Source organism: Acinonyx jubatus, chromosome A3 (genome assembly GCF_027475565.1).
Source record: "Acinonyx jubatus isolate Ajub_Pintada_27869175 chromosome A3, VMU_Ajub_asm_v1.0, whole genome shotgun sequence".
Taxonomy (NCBI): Eukaryota; Metazoa; Chordata; class Mammalia; order Carnivora; family Felidae; genus Acinonyx; species Acinonyx jubatus.
The window spans coordinates 81,586,206-81,599,355 of record NC_069388.1 but is presented as its reverse complement, the minus strand read 5'-3'; positions in this window follow the sequence as shown (position 1 = coordinate 81,599,355).

The following is a 13,150-nucleotide window of genomic DNA, read 5'->3' as shown; positions in this document are numbered from 1 at the left end:
AGATTTGGACAAATTTAAAGAATGATACCATCTAGTACTGGCAAAGATTCAGGCTGGTGGGGCCTCTCAGATATTATTAGTGAGGATGTGAATTTTTACCATCATTTGTAAAACCTGGTTATACATTTAACCTTTGTGGCAGAAACTGGTTAGCTGGTCACAAAACCTGTCTCTGTTTCCTCCTTGGCACACCTAAACTACATTTGTCAGACTTCTTCGCAACAGGTGACTTAGTGCCAGGTCAGGTAGGATACTGGAGTCCCTTGTTGAAGATAACAGAGCTCCCATAGCCTGGGTCCCTGAATGACTATGCAGAGACTCCTGAGCACCTGGAACTAACTTGGACATTTATTCTTATTATATCTGAAACGTCATATATTCAAAGATCTATTTGTTACAGCAGTTAGTGTATCTAACCTATACGATCCTGCAACCTACCAATGTCACTTCCAAGCATCTGTCTTTAGAGGTATAAGTAACAACAGTACATAACACTCTCTATATAAGGAAACATACACCTGGAAAAACAAGAAACAACCTGAATATCCATCAATAAGGGAAATTATAATGCATCCATACAAAGGAATATTGTGTGTATGTGTTTTTTTTTAAAGAGTTATCTCTGTGCCTACTGACCTGAAGAGACTGCCATGATGTATAGTTAAAAAAGTAATTAAGCTGTTATGAATGCTTGATACAATCCTGTTTTTATGGAGGGAGGGGGAACGTGACATATACGTGTTTGTATATATTTGGATAAGGATGAAGATTAAGTGTGCAAAGATAAAATCAGGTGTTTAACATTAGTTACCTCAGAGGGTTAAGGATTAGGGAATACAGGTTATGGGAAAGAATAAAAAGATTGTAGCAGAATGGAAGCATACCTGTGTGAAACTGAATGGAAATGCAGAATACAAAATTGAATCATAAAATATTGAATCAAATATGTAAAAACCGAATATGTATGTAGACAAGGATGAGAAGGTAATGTCAACTTAACATAAAATTCATTTCTGATCTTAAGTGTTAATATTTTAATATTACTTTCATAATAAAAGAATATTGAAAAATGAAAGGAACTGGCCTGGACCTTACCTGGATTGGGCTGTTGATGCCCCATGGCTGACATTTTTAAAGTTGAACAACCTGGATTTGGGGATATGTCCTGGTGTTGGGGTTCTGTGACTGTCGTATTGAGCCCAAAGGGCCACAACACTGTGAGGGTGGAGACTTCCCTGAGGAAAAAAAATTTGAAGTCCCCAGTGTGAGTCATCCCGGGTAAAGTTCAAACTTGGAATAAGAAATGAGGATTCAAGAAATAAGCCTTGACTAGAGTAGCTTCGTAAACTTTAGCTGCATACATATCACCTAGGACTTTGGTTAAAACAAAATTATGATTCAGTGGGTCAAGGGCAGGGCCTGAGATTTCTGCATTTCTGATCATTTGCTGGGTGCTGCCACTGTGGTCCGAGGACCACACTTTGCATAGCACAGGAACCAGAATGGGGGGATTCTTTCTACTTTCTGTGAGTCCAGCAGCATGGTGGCAAAACAGCAATGAGACTGGAGCTAGTCTGCAGAGACACCCTGAAGATGGGTCTGAGCCAATGCCACAATCGTAAACTACCATGCACATGCCCTTCCCTTCCATAGTCTGCAAACCTTTCCATGAAATCTCATGAAAAGTTACATTTTGGTCTCTGCTGAACTATGGGAACTATGGGGGTAATTCCTACATGCATCGATTCCATTCTCGAGATGAAGTAGTCAAAAGCAGGCTCTGTGTCCCCTGAGTTACTATGGTGGCAGCAGAGGGCCCATCAGCAGGAAGAAGCCCTGTCCAGGTGATCCAGTGAAGAGTGGAAATGACTGAGACAGTAAGGGATAGGAGAAGAAAAATTGTAGCCCTGTTTTCTGCACAGGGAGCAGTGTTCTGGTGTATCAGCCAAACAACCAAAGATCCAAGTTAAAATAGCGGAAACGGTAAAGGAGTTTATTTTATCATATAACAAGTCTGGAAGTCAAACAACTTCAGGGTTGGTTGATTTCCAATCCAACGAACCATCAAGGACCCAGGTTCTTTCCATTTTTCTACTCTGCTCTCCCAGGTATATTGGCTTTGTCCTCAGACCTGTCCCTTCATGGTGGCAGATGACTGGACATTTTAAGTGTCACAAACTCACACAACATGTAAGAGAGAATGTCCTTGTCTTGTATCCCTTTTTTAAAAAATTTGTTTTATTGTTATTTACTCTTGAGAGAGAAAGACAAAATTCAAGGGGGGAGGGGCAGAGAGAGAGACACACGCAGAATCTGAAGGAGGCTCCAGGCTCTAAGCTGTCAGCACAGAGCCCAATGCAGGGCTCGAACTCACAAACCATGAGATCATGACCTGAGCTGAGGTCAGACGCTTAACCAATTGAGCCACCCAGGTGCCCCATTGTATTCTTTTTCTTTTTAATTTTGTTTTTAATGTTTATTTATTGTTGAGAGAGAGAGAGAGAGCATGAGTTGGGAAGGGGTAGAGAGAGAAGGAGACACAGAATCCGAAGCAGGCTCCAGGCTCCAAGCTGTCAACACTGAGCTCAACGTGGGCTCAAACTCATGAATCATGAGATCATGACCTGAGCCAAAGTCAGATGCTTAACCGACTGAGCCACCTAGGCACCCCTGTATCCCTTTTTAATAGCAAAGAAAACTTTACCAGAAGGGCCCCCATCCCCTAGCATATTTCTCCCTGAAACTCGCTAGATAGAACTGTACTACATAGCAAGTTTCTGTAGCAACCATGTGCATCTCAGAATATACTAGAACATGCCCACATCGTCCATAAGAGAAGCCAACAACCAAAGCAGTAACTGCATTCATCTTAAATCCAGGATGCATGAATAATGTTCAGTCTTCTCCATCAGGCCCAGATGTAGCTTTTAATGGTCAGGGGATCTATAGTCTAATAGTAAGTTACTTTCCCATCACATACCCAAATAAAAATGGAAGAAGAAAAGATAACAGCAATAAAAACTCCCATTTGGAAATGGGGAGAATGGGAAATACGCAGAAATTACTGATCCATAACTATTGTCATAGGCCACTGGGCAGGGATAGTAATGAGTCCCTTCCTTAATCCGAAGTCAGCTCCTTTGTTAGACCATCTGGCAGCCTCTCCTACAACTTTCTGCAAATTCCCTTGTCCATTAGTCTTGGCTCTGTCTTCTGGAAAGTTCTTCTTTATTCATCATCCTCTTGACGATGTCTGAAGTGGGGCACCATCTTCCTGGCCTGAAATATCTGTGTCCTTGTGGCCTACTGTCTGCCTGAGCCCAAGCTCAGCCCTTCATTTGAGGACAGAATTGTGAACTACTTAGAATTAGGTTCAGCTGTGTCAGAAAACACATCATTTAAAAGGTGGAAGTTTATTTCTGTCTCATGTGAAGGTTTCAGTAGGCCGTCTACATACGCTAGCTCCACACTCATCGGGGCCCAGGCTCCTTTGACCTGCTCTGCCTCCTCAACATGCTGCTTCCTGCCTTTGAACCAAGATGGCTCTTCCAGCCCAGCCAGCTGTACCCCATCCAGCAGGGAAGGGAGGTAAAGAGAAGGGCATGTCCTCTCCCTATAAGGCATTTCCTGGAAACTGCCCACACCACTTCTAGTCAATGCACCACTGATCAGAATATAGGCACGTGGCCATGTCCAGCTGCAAGGGAAACTGAGAAACATAGTCTTTCTTTTGGGAAGCAAAATGTTTATGTTTGCACTAGCGGCAGGAATGGAACAAATGTTGGGGGACAACTAATGTTCTCTGCTAAAGTGGTGCTTCCCTTCACCTCCAGCCTAGTGGAAGAGCACTAAGGAGACCAGACGGAGCTTGCCCGATGTCTGGTAAGGTCTGTGGGGCACCAGAGGCTGGCGCCAGAACCCCTCATGGACAAGCTGAAGGGGAAATGGTGGCTAACGGGTCTGAAAGCAAAGAAAGGAGGGGGTGATTCACATGACCAAGAGAGACCCAGCATGGTGCCATCCTGAAGGGACTTTGCCTAAGATGGTCTCCTCAGGAGGCACTGGGACATCAGCAGTGTCTTTGTGTGAACCAGATTGCTGGAACACTAAGGAAACTGCAGAGGAGAGATTCCCAGACTTGGAAGGCAGTCTCCGAAAAATACACAAATGCTCATGCCCACCCCCAAAATGAATCAGCTTTAAACTTCTGCCACAGCCAGAGAAAGCCGTGTCAAATAGCATCAGTGCCAGTGACGTCAGACCCCCGCCCATTCCTCCCCTCTTCTCCTCCCTCCCCCAACCACTTCAACCACAGAGCAGTCAGCAACTTTGGGGAGAGAGTTGGCAGGGAGGAAAAGATTTGTAAGATGAGAAGTAGAAGCTTCCCACACCTTCCTCCCCAGCTCAGAACTGCAGGCCTGGGAGCAGAAGAGGAGAAGCTTTCATTTTAAATAAAATTTGAAGTTTTCATTATTTCTCTGGAACCACACACTTCATTTCAGTGGTTCTCAATCTCGGCTGCCCATTGGGATCACCTGGAGAGTTTTCTAAATTCCTGATGTCTGGGTCCCATCCCAGAGATGCTGATTTCATTGGTCAGGGGAGCAGCCTGGACACTGATATTTTTTAAAAGCTGCCCAGGAGATTCTGATGGGCAACCCAGGTTGAAAACCACAGTGGTGATACTAAATTAAGAACATTTGGCAAACAAAAGATTGTAGAGTGACCAGAAAAGTGAGAGAATTTCCCCTAGACCTCACCCTGGGAAGAGAGAACTAGCTCCAGAGCCCAGGCATGGAATGAATAAATGATGACATTTTATGACTGCACCCTATAGGAGTCCTCGCTTTCAATCTGACCCTTACATAAATCCTATCTCTTTCAAAGAGACTGGAAGTTCCTTCAGGACAAGAGCCATGACAGGATTCTTTTGGGCCTCCACACTGCCCTGCATTCACTAAACTCATTAGAGATAGCTGAACATATATTTGTTGCCCTGTGATTAACCTCAGACCTCCACATTGGGAAAAAGTGAATTGTCAGTTATGTACAGGGCAAACTAAGGTGACTCCGAGATTGCCTTGAACTATCTCTTGGGAGTCAATGAAGAAGATAGAACGTGCATGAGATAGAGTCATTATGAAGTGGCTGAATATTTTTATCAACATATGACCCATTTCTATGGTTCAGATTGAGACCTATACTAAAATTGTCCCACATTGAATAAGTTTTTGTCTTACTAATGCAAGGAAAGTTCTCGCTTTCCCACTTCTCCTAACTAGACCCTGGCAGAGCAGCCTTGCTTCTCACACACCATCACCATGACCACCACCCTCACCATGGGGAGCCCTGACCCATTAATAAAGACAGAGCATACTGACAAGAGTCAGGAAAAGAGCCAAGAACTTGCAAAACTCTCAGCTAAATCCAAGAGCAGCTTTAGTCTGTCAACACAAAGATGTCATGTCCCAAAGTAGCCTACAGCACCAGGATCCCACAGGAACGGTTCTCAAAATGTTCCTTATACCCTCAAGCCCACATTTATTGTACAACTCCATCACACAGGCAGGGGCTGATTGCCAGATGCATCATGCCTCCATATTTGACACTTGAGAAATCACACTTCCCCGTGAATGGATCCTGAAGCCTGATATCAAAAGAACACCCTTTCTATAACCTAAAAAAGGAAAGCAAATGATTGTAAGTGCATTCTAGTATCAAAATTGGCCTTCTCCATCACCAGCTGCTGTCTTTTGTCTGATTCAAAGACATTTTTTAACTAGAAATAAAATGTACTCTACCATGAGCCCAAGCTCAGAGAGAAGTCTGCTTAAACTGCATTTGGTGAAAAGAGCTTTCCAATCCCAACATATTTTTCTAGACTTTTCCCAGCAGAGGGAATCCCCTACGTGAAAGGTAAGTTCAACCAAAGACGAGGTCCTTTGTTCAGTCAGACATGAAAAGCCTTACCCCATCTCTCCCACAGTATGTCATCACCAGGAAGGTTGACCACCTTCCAGAGGGATCAATAAAGTTTCCCTGATGCTGGCAATGTTGCTTAGTGTCCACATTTTGCCCTTTCAACGTGCTCACTGTGCCCACCATCCTGGGGAGTTCCAACAGCACCAAGCCACAAGCCCTACAGTGTTTGGTTTTAATCAGGTATTAAACACTGGAGTGCCAGACAAGTGAAGCAGTTGATGATGACAATAATGAGTCGCCCATTAAAGGTAATTTTTTTTAAGTTAATGAGCTCTCTCCAAAGACGGCCATGTACTGTACTGAAAAATGTTCATAGGACGCACTGCGCTTTCTCCCTATTTATTTAACTTTATGTGGATGCCATAAAACTTCTTTATTTGCTTTCAGTTAGCCCATAGGTTTTGACAAGATAAATTTTTATTTAGGTCTTTGCCCAGCTACAATCAGAAACTGGAGACTTGCTCTCCAAAGCCAGTCTGATAGATGGATTCATCAAAGCCCTCCCCACCCTGCTTTCCTTCCAGCTACCACAGGGATCAACAGACGGAGTTTTTCCTTAATTAAAGAAACTCAGCAACAAGGTGATTTATCGATGATGAATCTTGCAGGCCTTTTCATTGTGCGGTCACTGTTGGCCACTGTTTGAAATTTACCAACATAAATAAAGCCTCTCCATGACTAAACAAAGTTAAAGTAGCAATAAATTGAGCCTGCCATGTACTCTGGGCTAGATCTGAAGCCAACATAAATACCAGAATGCCTGACACGCTTGACACAATGACATCATACACTCCCAAACAGAACACTCCCAGCCCAAGCCAAAGCCTAAAACCTAATACAATTCCCCCAAATGAATCAAATTGCAATGGTCTAGACTCGGCTGCACTAAGTGTTCAACTTCTGGCTTCCTTGCCCTCTGCTGTCGAGCGATCCCATTAAAAAATAATCTATACGCTGATCTAAATTTCGCTTTTTTCTGCATGATTAAATTTTGGCAGGAGTAAATCTCTGTTATTCTCACTCCCCGGGAATGTTTGGAAAGTTACTAAAAACTCAGGATTTATCAGCTTAAGGTCCAACCGCTGTGGTATGTACCATCCGGAGGCGTGTCTGCTGCTACCCTCGGCAGGAGACAGGCCCACCGGCTGCAGGGGACACTGAATGTTAATAAGAGGGTGAAATTCTGCTCACTTGAAAACGGCTCAACTCTGGCTTCTCTCCCGAGGAACTTACTTTGCCCAAATCTAGCAATAGGCTGTAGTGAAATGCCTTCAGAAAATGAGAAAGTCAGCTACGCAGGGCTCAACGCCCCCCAGGCCTGTTACTGCCAGGAGACAAAAGAGGGGGAGAAACCTTTCAGAATGTACACACAGGACATCAAATTAAAAATGGAGAAAGTCTAATAACTAATTGGTGAAACCATAAAAGCTGCCATAAAAGACATTTTCCTTAAACTACTTTACACAGGGTTGTATAATTTTATGTCACTTTTTATTTATGTTGCTGTAATGAAAGCTGCACTGGTTGCTGCGAAGCTTAGGAAGAAAGGAATTGAAATTTTTGAAGGGGGGGAGGGGAAGGCCAGCTATAGGCCTTCAAACAAGATTCATTTGGAAATATAGGGAGGTTAGGGAGGAGAGACTATTTATTCCTAGAAGCCTCCAAGCAAAAATGTTTACGTGAGCATCATTCTTCCACTGCTCTCCTCTGTACCGTACCCAAGGCCACAATTGCTTGCCATTTATAAAGTGGGTTCCAAAGTGTTTCACAAACTAGGGTATGAATTTAGATAAACTTATTTACTTACTTATTTATTTATTTATTTATTTTAAATGTTTATTTTTCAGAGACAGAACAAAAATGCATGAGCGGGGCAGGGGGGACAGAGGATTCTAAGTGGGCTCCACGCTGACAGCAGAGAGCCCCATGCAGGGCTCCAACCCATGAACCACAAGATCATGACTTGAGCCAAACAAAGTCTGATGCTTAACCAACTGACCCACCCAGGTGCCCCAAACCCATGCCATTTAGATAAATTTTGTGAGACTGGGTTTTTATTGTGTGAAATATGTAAAGGAGCATGATTTCAGCTTCTAGAGGGATCCATATAAAAATGAACCCCATTTTAACAAAGTAGTGATGAATTTACAAGGTTCCATAGGACCCTACAATTCCAGATTCAAGAATTCCAGAATGGCACTGCCTATTATTACCCAGAGGATCACACAAGCTCTTTTCCTCTCCCGATTTGTATGTGACAACTCAGCGGGAAAAGCGGAGTAAGTTGCAAGGATAGAAAATCTTGGGCATTGGGCACCTGGGTGGCTCAGTCAGTTAAGCGTCTGACTCGGCTCAGGTCATGATCTCACTGTTCGTCGTTTGAGACCTGCATTGGGCTCTTGTGCTGAGAGCTCAGAGCCTGGAGCCTGCTTTGGATTCTGTGTCTCTCTTTCTGTCCTTCCCCCGCTTGTACTGTCTCTTAAAACATGAATAAATGCTTTAAAAAAAATCTTTTTTAAAGAAACTCTTGGGTAAATTATAAGCAAGAGAAACCTAAAATTGTATGGGTTCAAGCGGAGGCCATGAGGAGGGCTCTCTTAGCGCTGATGACGCCCTGTTTCTTGATCTGGGGGCCAGTTGCTGGGGTAGTTCCACTTATGAAAATCCACTGTGCTCTTAGGATGTGTGCTGTTTTCTGCATGCATATTACACTTTAAGAAAACATTTTCGAAAAGCAGGTTCAAATGAGTCTCTTAGAAAAGAAGCACAGAAATGGGCAATGTGTGACAAAAACACAGAGGTGTAGTGCCATTTTCCCTGGGAAAATGTAGATCACCCCTTAAAATGCAGGGGCCTTCTGAACTCTGGCTAATTTTCAAAGTGAGATGAGGTTGTTTTTAGAAACAATTTGCCTTCTATTAACAATGAAATCCAATTCGGCTTCAAATATTAGAAAGTGAAACATATATACAAGTTAGAGGGACTGTTGAAGTATCAAACAGATAGGGCATTATTTAGGTAGACTCGACAGTCAAGGCCACTTTACACCATTACGGACCAGACTAAACAAACCTGACCCACAGGGTGACCCTCCAAGGATCCCAAAAGATTGGAAACTCAGAAAAGACAGCCCTGACCAGACTTTACAGCCTGGTAATGGCATGCAAACGACACTCTGTCTCTGTCACGCAGCCAAAGGTTGGTGTTGTATATGAGAGCAATTTCCTCAAGAATTCAGAGGAAAATGTGATACTTTGCCTTTTCTGCATGAGGTTCACAACAGCAAGTGTATTTACTAGTCCGGGACACCCAAAGCTCCTGATAAACGCCCCATCGAATCAGCCTGCCCCAGGCAACAGCGCGTTTCCTGACTCCTGCCTAATCAGCGGGCCGTGGCAGGGATGTCAGATGGGAGAGGAGGGGAGAACCCGCTCACCCAGAACGGCAAAGGCCTCATTTGCAGGAGATTTTAAAAGCTGAAATTGTGTCTAGGAAAACATCATCAAGATTTGGAGTCACTCTTCACTGGAAAGCGGGTTTTCACTCACACCCTCAACTGTCCTCAACACATGGCATTCTCTTCTGGTTGCACCATGCACCGAGGTCCAGCCTGTGCTTGTAATTCAATCGTGCTCACCTAGAAAATGCTGGCAGTGGGCGGCCTGAGTCCGGTTTCTTCAAGGGCCTGTTTTCACATGTTCTTGTTACGTGACTCTACACCCCGAATGGAATGATTCAGATCTATCTTGTGGGGAATTAGTTACTCCCAACAGTCCTCAACAAGTAGTTGGCTGGGAAAGAGGATGTGTTTGCTGGTGGGGTGGGGGAAGGGAGGGAAATGAAGTGGGGGACGGGCAATACAAATTGTACAGAAGCTATGACTATATGTTCTGATGAGAACATAAACTTTTGGGATGACTTCAAATTTGAAAATCACCATGATTCATCTGGAACCCTTTACTTTCCTTACCTTTTTCTCTCACAAAACAGGCCAGACACCTGACTCCTTATTATATGCCTATGGCTGCTACCCAGAAGCCTCTCAGACCCTGAGGAAGGGATTTATGTCTCTGCCTCCAGAATTCCAGAACCTCTTCTCTCTGGTCCTCCCAACATCAGGCTCTCTGAGGACCATGAATAACGTATCCAGCCCCGTGATCCTCTTTAAGAACAAACTGTATCTGTGGACTCTAAGAAAACAGCATAAACCCCATGCTGGAGATTTAAAGGTTGTTCACAACCTCTTTAACATATCCCCTTTACCTCTAATTAGAAACCAAAATTAAGGGGTGCCTGGGTGGCTCATTTGGTTATGTGTCTGACTCGATTTAGGCTCAGGTCATGATCTCACAACTCATGAGTTGGATCCCCCACATCGGGCTCTGCGCTGATGGTGCAGAGCCTGCTTGGGATTCTCTGTCTTCCCCTCTCTGCCCCTCCCCCATTCACACACTCTCCCTCTCTCTTTCAAAAATTAATAAATGAACATTAAAAAAAAAAGAAACCAAAATTTAGGCTTGATTTGTCATCTTTTTCAGATGATCCGCAGGCCTACATAAATTCAAACAAGACGTAACTTTTAGCACTCACCACAGCACATTCCCATCACACAATTTGAGGGGCCCTTTTTTTCAGGTGGATCATGAACTTTGTGTTGGAGGGAGGTGGCCAATGTGTAGCCATCAGTGTTTGGAATCGCACGCATCTTGATTTTTTTTCTTCATTTAAACAACTATCCTGCTTTCAACAGATAAAACAGAAGGGTAATGTGACTTCCATGTGAGGTGTAGACATAGCCTGCTGATAAAGAGAAAGCAGCAAGCAGAATCTCCACAGAAACAGCAGTATCCTTCCCTCCCTAGAAGAGGGGAAGGCACTAGTTCAGTTCAGCCCAGGCATTAAAGAAACAGTCTGGGCCTCAAGATGAACTGGGAGAAACCACTAGGGATCTGGGAAATTCATTCATCACCCAGGAAAGAAAGGAAATTACTTCTTAAGCACTAACATGCCTGAGCAGGGACCTGCTCCCGCCTCTGTGTATGTTCCACCAGAAACCAGAGGGAGGTGGAAAGGCCCAACAGCCAGCCCAACAGCCCCACGTCCCTCAGCAGCAATGGCCCCTTTTCATCTCTGTGACAGTCACTTCCCAAATGACCCCTGGCCCCACATAAGTTTAAAAGAGGTGAGGTGTTGCTTTCAGCCTGTACCCACAGCACATTTCTGCCCTTTATTCAAGGGGCCTTTATTTCACCACTCCCCTGCCCTTAATCCCCTCCGGGGGGAATTCAGTTATGCATATTGCATGAAATGAGGACCACAGGCCCGGCCTCTACAAGCTGCTAATTGAAAACCATGTCAGAAGTGGGAGGAAGAAGCAGAGGGGGGAAAAACAACAACCCTTGACAGAACCCCTCACATTGTGAACAGCAACGCACCCTTCTAGAAGGGCAGGGCTTGTTCCGTCTCAGCCACACAGGAGTCTTTTCTCCCAGCTACCGGATTTGAGGACAGAGGCTCTGGGAGACAGTGCCTGACAAATCAGAAAGGGCTGCAAGGATGAGGCCAATGAGCCTCCAGACCCCTGCCCAACTCTGGGGCTCACTTGCTCCAAGAGCACGGGGTGCCTACGGCCCTAGAGACAGACTGCCTGAGTGAAGGCCTAGCCCTTCCACTCTCAGCTGTGTAATCCAAGGCAAGCAACTCGCCCTCTCTGGGCCTTAGTTTCCTGCTCCGTAAAATGGGAGTAAGAATTGCACCTACTTCATACAGTCATTGTGAGGATTAAAAGTGATAATAACACGTAAGCATTTCACACGATGCCGAATGCAGTAAGCGATTAACTGTTTAATATTTTGATCTTGTTTATAACAATGAGAATTCTCCCCTTGCCAGACTGGAGAATGACCAGAAATAGCGGGGAGAGACTGCTATTCTAGCCCCATTTCATAAGTAAATCTGGTACCAGTTCTATGGAAGCCTTCAAATGGGAAACGGAATGAGAATGCGTGCATGAGTTGAGGTGGGGAGGGGAAGGTGGTACGATTTCGGTGGAGGGAGAATGCAACGGTAATGGGGAAGGAAGACAAAGCTATTATTATCCACCAATCATCTATTATATAGCAAGTATGTTCCAGGTGTTTTCATGGATGTTTAGACAAAGCTCTAAGACAGTTATGATCATCCCCATTTTCCACTAAGAATCTGAGGCTCAAAACAGTTAAATAAGCTCCCCAGGGGCACCTGGGTGGCTCAGTTGGTTAAGCACCTGACTTCAGTTCGGGTCATGATCTTGCAGTTCATGAGTTCGAGCCCTGCATCTGGTTGTCTAGTGTCAGCACAAAGCCCGCTGTCCCCGGCTCTCTACCCCTTCCCTGCTCACACACTATCTCTCTCTCTTTCAAAAATAATAAATACACATTAAAAAAAAAAAAAGCTCCCCAAATCACATGGCTCCTAAATGAGGCATTGAGAGTTCTTTTGGATTCTCCAAACCCCCACTCCTGCCACACACTCTTACTGGAGGTACATTCCTGCCTTTGAGGAGGAGCAAGATATCTTTGGGTGGTGGTCTTGGACCACCTTCTTTGTTCAGAACAGAAGTTTCCAGTTCATATTTCTTTGTCAAAGGTAGGTGGGAATGTGACTGAAACAATAAATACAAGCCTTTTAATGCTTCCCTGCAAAGAGCTTTGGCTGAGGTGTTAGCATCCAGATTAAGAATATTTAAAAACGAGTAAATGAAAATCCTGTGATCACAATGGTGGTAACTCTTTCAGAGGACCTCCCAAATCACTAGCAATTATGCGGTATGAAACGCCTCCATTATGAAAACTGCGATGATTTTGTGTCTACTGATGAGGATAATGACTAATATATTCTGTCAACAGACATGACAGCTGTCTGTACATATTTTGAGGCATATATTTTTAGATGCTGTTACTGTACCTCCAGCTATTTTAACTACTAAATTTTGTTGACACCATGCAATCCAGTAACAAGGAGGCTTACGGGAAAAGGTTGAAATTCCTATTTCCAGCTGTTTCTCTTCCTTACATCATTTTTGTCTCATTATTCACGAGGATCCATAAATCTGCCACTCAGATCCCAGGCTAAGTGATGTGCTACAAGGAAATTGCTAATGTCACTAGGAAACAAAATAAAATTGAAC